The sequence below is a fragment of the Dermacentor andersoni genome, chromosome 1 (genome assembly GCF_023375885.2).
Source record: "Dermacentor andersoni chromosome 1, qqDerAnde1_hic_scaffold, whole genome shotgun sequence".
NCBI classification, from domain to species: Eukaryota; Metazoa; Arthropoda; class Arachnida; order Ixodida; family Ixodidae; genus Dermacentor; species Dermacentor andersoni.
Window position 1 is genome coordinate 295410592 of NC_092814.1, and position 10769 is coordinate 295421360.

The following is a 10769-nucleotide window of genomic DNA, read 5'->3' on the forward strand; positions in this document are numbered from 1 at the left end:
CATGAATTTCCTAACTCCATGCCAAAATAAGCTTGTAAAATTATTTAGGTGCTAGAATCCAGGGTTTGTAGCGATCCTTGAAAATCCTTTATTTCTAAAATGCCATTTTCAAGGCATTGAAAACCCTTGAATTTTTAGAAGTACTGGAAAGTCCTTAAACTTGTACACTTGGCTAGACTTAGCAGACATTGCCAAGCGCTTTTTTTCCCTTCTGTGACACTCTTTCGCATGTCACAGAAAATTGTCTCTGGAGGTAATAGAAGGAAAGCGACATCCTTAAAGTTGAAATTACAAAGGAGCTGCAGATACCAGTTTTATGCACATGGAACCGGCGACAAATGTGCTTGGAGGAGCAGAAGCAGGAAGCTCAACAGTTGAGGCATTCGAAGAGAAGCCGTGAAGAGAAAATTGAGAGCGACAGACACAATAAAAAGAAATTAGAAATGACTATTGCTTATTTGATGGTGAAAAAAGCTGAGGCAACAGATGACATCACATACACTGTCAAACCAAACAGTATTCAAAAACTGCAAACGTTGCAGGTCCAAGTAGTTAATTGTGCTATTGCAGAAAAACTTTGAGCGCTTTCTTGAAATGCTTCCTTGTGTGCGTTTAGTGGTGGGCGGTGAAAGGCAAATTAGCAGTCTTTCAAATGTTTGAAATCACTGAAATGCGATTTGTTTTGTTTTCTTTTGTTTGCATTAAAGTTAACGGTGTTCTTGAACAAGTTATTGCCTGTCCAAACTACTACACACATTGCACGAGGTCCTTGAAGTTACTGTGTCGGGGCCTCGAAAGTCCTTGAAAACCATTGAATTTTTTTCTTCAATATTGCTACGAACCCAGTAGAACAATTGTCATGGAGTAAAAACCTTGGCTGAACAGGGAACGCAGAGCACAGGAAGACTAGAAATGCAGTAGTAGGCATGGAGGGCCCTGAAAAAAATGTGCCACATCCGCTCGTCTGCCTTATGTTTCTGCACCGACTGTCGCATTTTTAATAGAAGTGCACTTTCTGTTCTACTCCAATAAACGCAACATTACGAACTCCAGTGTGGGGCAGTCCTTCAGCCAGTGCAGAACTTTTTCTGTACATCCGAGTCAGCTCTGTCATTTTTCCAGCATTGTAGTACAAGATTTGTTAAACTGGTTTAGCAGAATATGAGCAGTATACTCTTAAATTAGCTGTTTATTTGTATGCACAAGTTCAGGTCCTCAGTTTGGTTGCATGACAAATTGCCATACCTCAATAGATACAAGAAACAATTTTATTACAGTTTAATAAAATCCAAACAGTAATAATCACAACAATATAATGACATACATTTGTTTTGGTACGTATACAGCCCATGTCTTGGCAGTGTATAAATTCAACTATACACCCCAAGTACTGTGTCCTGACCACTATTATTCACATGTGTAAAACCATCACAGCAATTCAACAAATATCACAGTAATTAGTGACATACACTTTGTAACTGCTTTACATGAGCATAATGTATACAAATGGTCCCTGTGTACCTACACATGACTAGTGCCACCCGAGTACTATTACTCACAGGTGTAAAACCAACAAAGCAGTTCTTTAAAAAATATCACAGCGCTTAGTGACGTACATGCTGTAACTCCCTTGTAGAAACTTAATACAAACACGTGAGGACACAGAAAGCTAGCAGTGGGCATACATGGGAATACCACCGCCTCAATACTAATTCACAAGTGTAAAACCAACCAAGCAGTTCTTTAAAGAATATCACAATGCTTAGTGACATACATTTTCTAACTAGCTTATATAAGCTTTATACAAACATGAGAACATACACAAAGCTAGCGGTGCACCCGCATAGAAGTGCGGCCATCTGAACACGATTATTTGCAAGTGTAAGCTCAACAGAACAGTTCGTTATAGTGACGCACATTTTGTAACTGCCTTATACAAGCTTAGTGCAAGCACAAGAATGCAGAAAAATATAAATTAAAAACTTGCTCTATGCATACACAAACAGATCAACACAAATGGTAAACACCGCTTTGAAGACAAATGTGACTGTGGCAAAGTGCAGTGCTGTGCCGGTTGAAATTGCCACCCACAAAAGTATTGAGCAATGCTTAAACCACAGGCAATAAAGTGCTGAAAGACTGCGTCTCTAGCGTAACTATTTTAATTCAAATTTCTTGAATATAGGGCTCGCTTGCAGATAAGGCATCTGATCCAACTGACCTGATTTTACACCTGCTACATGCATACAATGCACTCAGATATAACTGGTAATAATGATTATAAAAGGCATTTAAAAACTTGATAGTATGATGAAGATGCATGACTAGAAAAGTCTGTCCCCCTCGTACTTGTTAAAAAGGTGTAAGTACGACACATGTTCTTTTTTTCCTCAATTTTTGCATTAATGGACAGCCGGGAACCTCGAACCGACACAAAAAAAAAGATACTGCTATGTTAATAGTGTTATGAATAATTTTTTGTGAAAGCTTTTTTACAGACAAGTTGCAGTCTCGTTTCTGGAGGTTGAGCTGTATCTTGCAAAATAACTTGAAAAGTGGTCAAATGGGAGCATGACACTATATCATAATGTTAGTTTCAGTTGACTCTCTTGCCCTACAAGTCGCTGCTCACTGTGGCCAGTGATGCAACAGCAGTGTCTGTGTGATTTTCATCGCACTTCTGTCCTATGCCATTCTTACCAGAGTTGGCGGCACATAGATACCCAAATTTCGATAGTGTTGCTTTCTCAGGTGGTTGCTTTTGATTTGCTCAATATCAGTTGGCACTTCAGCTGCATCAAACTTCTTTTTTTCCTCTTCAACAACATCAACAACAATCTTATGACACCTGTGTTGTCCTTCTAGTTGCCTACAAAGACCAGTCAATCTAGCAACAACACTGACAGTCTCTACTATCTTGTAATGGGGGAGAGGTGTGTCCCACCATGTGTTCCACATTGTTGTCACTATGTGGGCTGGCTGGGGAGGCAACAACTGTAATATGTTTGCATTTGCATATATTAAAGTGATGCTTGTACTGTGTTATAACACCTAACTTAGTCTTGCACTTGCTGCACAATAACACTGGCTCACAGTCGTGGTGAAAAGCTTTTGTATGTTGAGCAAATGAGTTGTATCCACTACAGAAAAAGTCAGTGATAGCACACATGTTGCTCTACCAGGCCTGGTGTGGTTCCTTCTGACACTGCTGCTGATGCTGATGCGCTGCTGCTTGCCTCGTACACTGTTGCAGCTGCAGTAGACATGGCAGTCTCTGTATCTATTGCTGCCGTGTCATCTGTCATGGTAACTTCCAAGTGGTATCGGGCTCACTTCTGCAAGAGATGTTGTTTGCCTCTTGAGGGCTCTCATGATCAGGGCCAATAATTTCGTAGGCATTGTCTCCTGCATCGAAGAACCAATAAGAACAGCATGAATTAATAAACATAGCTCTAAAAAGTACGGACATCAAGACTTAACCACAAGCTTTGCACATAAGTGACCGGGCTTAATGAATAATACTTGCAGGAGGAGTTACACAATTGTTTGTGTATATTATAGTAAAGCCTCATCAGAAGATATTCAAGAGGCACGGGAAACATGTCTCTCGAAACCAAAAATTTTGAGACACTGAGGAGCCAGACTAGATCACTTTATTATGCATCATCACTAAAGTATGTTTTAATACATCTGAAGGAATAAATGCTCAGGGTGGCTTAAAGGGCCCCTAAACCACTTCTCGACATTTTTTGAACATTTCAAGTAAACACGCGTATCGAAATCAGAATGCCGTCACGATCGACGAAGCCAAATGCCAGAGTGCGTAGCACTGCCGGAGCACCACAATATGAAGAATATGACCCCGTGCGCCTCTCTGGATCTATCCTGCACCCCACAGTTTGTCCTGACGTCACCAGGCTGTCTCTGATGATGTCACCAGTTTCCGGTGCTGTCGATTGGTCGAACGAAAGTGTACGACTGCCGGCAAGGCCTGCAAGCAAATACACACACTCCTTCTTCCTCGTCGCGTTGCGCGCGATGCCATTGTGGGCAGCCAATGGGGGCAAAGAACAAACGCCAACAGAAGGGTCTCCCTATGAGGCTCTTCAACACGAGTCACCATACAGTTCCGTTGTATTAGCGCCACCCCTCGCAGGACGACGGGCCAGCGCGGCAGCAACAGAGCTCGTTGGTGTTGGCCTGTCCCGTAACATTTGGAGGTGTACTAGGCAAGGAAAAGACGATACTGTCCATATGGCGTGTACCAGATGAAAGAGTAAAATGAGTGGGGACTACTTTTCGATAATCAAACACACGTAGCTCCACTATTACTGCACTGTTTCGAAAAATTCTCGTGGCTACCTGTTCATTGCCTTATTGTGTAGAACTGCAACACCGCAACTAAATTTCAACCTCGGTGGTTTAGGGGCCCTTTAAAGAAGACATTCACAGCTTTTTAGTGACTGTAGATTGTGTTAGCTTCCTTCCCAACTTCTGGAATTTAAACACTTCACTTTGCAAGCCTTGTTGCTCGCAGTACCTTTGAGGTGCTCTTAGGCGCTCGTCAGCTTCAACTGCCGACACTTTCTGCCCTGCACTGTCCTCGTTGCCCTCCTTTTCTGGTTCATGCTAAAAGAGACATGCGCGATTGACTTGTGTAAGGATTGCGTGATCTTTACGCCCTTCGGAGCACACAAGGTGCACAAAGTGAATGTGTCTGGGTTGTGTCCCTTCGAAGTAGTGAATACTTAAAAAGTCATCCTTAGTAACAAAGGTGTCTCTTGTATACAGTATTGTTAACGTGGCAAACATCGGAAAACCAACCAAACCATTTTCAGATTTCTCTTACAACCAAGTGAATCTTGTAATGAGATTCTACTGTACTGAATATTTTTCAACTATGGATCATCTGCATGTACATATAGTCACAAAGACATGTTGTGTGGAATGGCGAATCGGGAAACAGTTCGTACTCTTACTTTTTGTCCCTAACATAAGCAGCTGATAACAATATGATAAAAAAGCAGGCAATGAGGCTAGAATGGAACATAATCCTTCAGCTCTAAACAGTTTTTTGGGCCCACATCATTCCCTCATATGACATAAGGAAACAACTTGATAGCAGTAATGGCTGCATGTGATATGAGTTGATTGAAACAAACTATACGTAAGGTTGTCCTGTATGTAATTTTATCAGAGTGCTTTTTAGATGTCCTGCTGGTGATCCTGGCTGCGCGATGCTTCTCATGCTTTTTGGCACGATTCCTTTTTTTCCACTCCACTTTTTTTTCAGATTTTCTCCCCTTTCCCTTCCCCCTTGTGTAAAATAGCACACTTGAAGTATCAAATCTGTTGAACTAACGTGTGTATCAAACCTGTTAACATGTGTGCTTCTCTGTGGTCTGTGTTGTATTTTTGCGCTGCACAATTCAATTCAAGATGAAAGATGGAACGTCCCTGCCTTTAGTTTGTGTGTGTCTCTCTCATGTTTTGAAATATGTGTACATTCAGGAGTGCCTGCATGCCCTTCTCTCCTGCTCCAGTGACGAAAAGGAGAGCCTGTTTATGTACCATAGTAAAAAATTCAAAGGTTTTCGCTGTGCCCATTACATCCCTTATCATATGGATCTGTCACAATACAGAGTAGCAGTGGTCCATAATACTAGCCCATCCCAACATAATTATAAATTAACACATACCGACATGCTGCGAAACAGCTGTTGCAAAGCCGCTGGTGAAGGGAATTTCCGCAGCACTGCAGTGGTACAGCCGAGTTCCACCTGTATAGTGACAAATCCATATGCGTGTTAGCAACTCAGTAGTTGCTGATGGTTTCATAAGCTTTACACTACACAATAAAGTAATCTAGACAACTTTGTTGGAACAAATGCAAATAATTAGGACACCACTTAAACACTAACACGATTAATTGCCCCCAATATCTCACTCACTAAGGGATAATATTACTGAAACATCGGTGGAGAGCTCAGATTAACACAGCCCATAAAGGACAAGCGTTCTTTGAGGAAAACAGCTATAACAGCGGTTAGTTTTCTTGATCATTTTATGTGGTAGCTTTGATTTAAATGTCATGCAGTACTATAAAATACGAAGTGCCGCATTTCTAGCAGCAGAAGGCGTCGTCAGGCTCATGGTACAACAGATTTTTGCACTGTTTGTCAGTGAGCCGACACATACAAAGAAAACCGAATTCACACATACATATACAGTGTCAAGTGCACTTCTTCTGAAAACGCAGCCACCAGTTCCAATGTTGCTGAAAGGAAAGGTTATATAAAGTGCGAGACTGCATGGAACTGCCACTTATGACTGTAAATGTATGGTCTGCTGATTGCAGAGGTAGTCACATGCTATTTCTAGTCTCTTTTAGAAGCATTACTAAAGAATAAATTAAAATCTATTCATAAGTCACGAATTTCATGCATACACAGTTTGGCTAAATAACCTGCGAGAAAAAGACATGTTTACCTGGAATAGCAACCTTTTTTCCTGCTGCAAAACTTTCCTTCGAATTAATGAAATAACTTTACAGCGTCATAATGCGTTTCTCGCAACTACTTGCCGGCAGTGGTGAGTTAGTGTTTATATCCGACTCATTGGGCGACAATACTGCCAAACACAAATGCTTCACGAACACGAGAACACGTCCCTCGCAGAGAATAGCAACCATATATGCCTCTGTGAGACATGATCGCACCTTTGTGGTCAAAATGTACATTAGAACGACATCACCATCTCATTAAAAAAAAAAAGCCTCCGTACAAGGCAGCCGCCAACTGCATAATGTGAAATTGCAACTGATGTCCACTTACTGGTGGCCTGTGTTTGAGTCACTTTTGGCAGTTGACTGGGTGCTGAGAAATGCATGTGCTGGGTTGTCCCTGCAAGGCATACAGGGTTATGTCAAATGTTGAAAATATATATATGCCGGCATTTCATCAGTCGCAAAACAAACGAGTAAACTAATAAACTGTAATGTAAACAGAGTACACATCATAAGATAGGCTGTGAACTGTTAATGCATTACGCAAAAAACCTAATGCATAGGAAAGACTATATGTATACACACGAAGCTGACACACAATTTAATTCGCTCTAGGTTTTTCCGTGCAGTATATTCAAATTATTATGTCTCGTGGTTAGAGCAAAATTAGTGTAAATTACGAACTAAATTATCTACCCTGGAAACTTTTCTTCAATATGCACCTGTGCGCGCTTCGAACGAGTAGCGTTGTAAAATTTACGTACATGGCATTTAACATAGTTGCTGAACACGGATTTCCTTTGCCCTGTGTCGTGTACAGTGAGCTACATATATCTGCCCCCCCCCCCCCCTTTTTTTACTAGCCATACTGCGTGCCACTGCACCTATACGCACGTCAATAAACCTCACGACACAGAAATAAAAAAAGCGCCAATCACCCATGCCTGCATGTTGTAGTGGGCCTAACCTAACCAAGCATGGGCTGTTGCTTTTTATAGTAAACACAGGCACCGTGCTCATTGCAAGTATGTATCATGTCGCTAAGCAAATATGCAATTTCATTGTACCACTATTTTTTTATCACATGGATATATCTCTTGAGAGGCAAGACAAAAAGCAGTCACTTCTCAGAACTAATCAGCTTTCTTAAAACACATTTTTAACTTTTCAATGACACTTGCTGCTATGTGTTTGTCTCCAGAGAGCATACTTGATTTGACTTTCCAATCAGAGACATTACATAAATATACCATGTTAAGATGACTGCCTGGAGCACGTGAGAATTTTCATCTTCGTGTAACATACTGTATCTTGATTTTGTTGACATTTGGTCAAATGGTACACCCAATATACCCACATACTAGTTTTCTTGTCCAAATAACATGCCAATGTATTTTGATTTTTTGGCATTGGCTCCTCTGCACTACGTGAAGTCGCGCTGCACTGGCTCTTTCACATCCTCGTGTCCTTGCAGCTGCTTCTTGCGTTATATAAAGCGGGTGCCTGAAAAATATCGTATGCAAAAGTCAACACAAGGGCATGGTGCAAAACAACATCAAGACAGTCAAGGCCATGGCAATAAAAAAGTCTTAGCTCTTAGTCTTCCTAGTGAAATGCATGCAAAACATCCAAATGACTGCAACAGTCAACTGCTAAACTAACTTCAATTTTTAGATTTAAGCAAAAAAACAAATAAACCCCAGTTCATCCTTGTTTTTCATGAATGTTAGAATACTCCTGCTAATGAATAGAATATTGTTCATTTTCAGACGTCATAGGTCTGTCATGAGTCTGGTGTATCGCAAACACCACTTGTGACACATCCTAAGCACGTGCCCAGTGTGCCCCCCCCCCCCCCCCCCCCCCGCACCATCCCTGGTTGTGCCACTGCTGAAGCCATAATTTGAGGATTATAGCTGCAAACATGATGCTCAGTAGGGATGAAAATATTGTCCTTCAGCTCAATGGATATATGGATGTGCCTATAAAAAAGGGCAACAAGGCTTGTTATGGCAAGCTTACCCACATTTCAATACTAACAAGTTCACTGCGGCCTGCATCTAAGCTTACTAAAAGGCATGAACTTATTTTCATGCATGAGGTGCGCAGTGGAGTTCATTTTTGACAGACCCGACTACTGCTGCAGTTTGAAATCTAGCATTTTACATTCTTGTAGGCATGTAAAAGTTGCAGTTAAACCGCAGTTATTAGTTTATTACACCAACCTATTGTTCTGTGTACGACAGACTGGTAACACGGAATTAAAGCAACTTTTTATTTTGATATTTTATTTCTCTACTAAAAATATTCAAGCGATAAACACATCTTGATCTGCCATGCTATAGCAAAATGCACACATTACGCTTGTAACCCCCAGAGGAAGGCTGATTTAGTTGTTCATATGACATAACTCTGGCACGCCAACTCATATTAGCAAATGCACAGGCATGTCCAAAACAATAAGCGTATGCAAAGCGCCCCTGCAATTGTAATTCCACACAGCAGCCGTTATATTCGATGCCGATGCGTAACTAGCTGCTCGACAATTCACCGAGTTCGTAGACATAAGCATCCTTTCAGTTTCGCACCGTGCACGAAAACCGCAACAGGAGACAAAACCAGACCTATAATCACACCATTTCAACATGAGCAAAAACAGTTCGGTCTTAGGGATAAACACTGTGAGAGCGATTTAGTGCGCGACGGCGACGAGCGACGGCTTCGAGCGACAAAACGGGCCGTCGCTTGAACAGATGGCTCGGTTCTGGAAATCTAGAAATCGTCGCTCGTCGCCCAGAAGTGCTATGAGCGACTAGCCAATAGCGCGAAGCCGGAACTGGATGTACATACATCGCTCAAATACTACCGATTGTCGCGCGGAACGAGCAAATGATTCAATCTTTATACGTGCAAGGATAAGAACGTACTGCAAGACCACCGGAAATATTTTATGCTACTTTTTATAGTAAAATACATCAACGTAAATTACTAAAGCACGCGTCACGCGTGACTGCAGCCCTCATGCCGGCAACACCAGGGAGGCGTCGCTCAAAATCGTCGCTCGCACGGAGTACGACTTGTAGGCGACGAGCGAACGCGACAGCCATCTCCGTCGCGTCGCTTGTAGCTGCCGCGCGCAAGATCGCTTATATGGGGTTTATACTTTTTTCAGCATAAAACATGGATTCCTCATGCGTTTTCAGTAAGTTCAAGATAACGCGCCCAACTGACCTCTTGCAGCATGCAGCTGAATGCCTGCGGCAAAGTTTCTAACTAGCACTGGTGCTGCACGTAACTTCAGTGGTCGCAGATTCCCCCTGCGCGAGACACCGTCAAGCGCGCGGTTTATTTATAAAAAAAAAAAGCATGCTGCCAGCAAAATGACGCCTTCTGTTATGTGATTCCTTAGTTCAACAGCGTTCCGTACACAGTAGACTGCCAAACTGAATAAATTCAAACACACAAAACGCACGCTAATCACGCTCCGCATAGGCTCGGAATCACGGGCTGGTGAACTAACCATTTTAAGCGTCCTCTCGCCTGGCGTCTTATTGAACATACCATAGTTCTGGCAGCGTTTGCGATTTTTAAAGCTCTTACGGACAACGGCAAAGTGATAAAATCACATGCAGTTATCGCGACGACTGGCTTTTTCGATTGACATCGAGAGACAGCGCGTACGCCTAGTCCTTTGTCAATCGCGTCGGCTAAGCGCAGCGACGACTTCCTGGCGATAGCATGACATATACGGAGAATGTGCACCTAAGTTAGAATTCACTTACCGTGGAGGATTTGTTGTTATATCCAAGGCATGACGAACGACTGTCGTGTTTTCGTGGCGGCGCGAGATGGCTGACACACGATCTCCCTCGGCTGGCCTTTGCTCGCTGGACGGATCTTCTTTCTCCGGTTCTGTGTTGTTCCGCGATCGTGAGCGCGCGCGCGCGCGGTGGAGCCACTCCGAGTGAAAAAGTAGAGCGCTCGCTACGCGTTCCTTTGAACTGCGGCGGCCTGTTCTCTTAGAAGCAAAATGATGTGTTCTTTGCTCAGCGTGCATGAATGATACATTGCCATGTTCGGGGCCAGCCACCTACAGTTGAAGCAGAAGATTACGCTACGTTTTGTTTTCTATTGCCGCAAGAGTCTCTCTTTTCTATTGTCGCAAGAGTCTTTTCACTCTCTCTCTCTGAAGGGGAGAGTGAAAAGCACATTTCACTCTCTCCTTGGTGACAGAGTGAACAATGCATTTCACTCTCCTCGACAT

General features: G+C 42.5%; 1 long non-coding RNA gene across 1 annotated transcript; it reads right to left on the reverse strand.

Annotated features, from left to right (window-relative positions):
- Positions 1-1266: 1266 nt before the first annotated feature.
- Positions 1267-7399, reverse strand: LOC129380969 (uncharacterized). The gene is made up of 2 exons (XR_008609201.2): positions 5700-7399; positions 1267-3405 (listed from the first exon to the last, which is right to left on the reverse strand). It is a non-coding gene; the product is annotated as an uncharacterized lncRNA (long non-coding RNA).
- Between the last annotated feature and the right edge of the window lie 3370 nt (positions 7400-10769).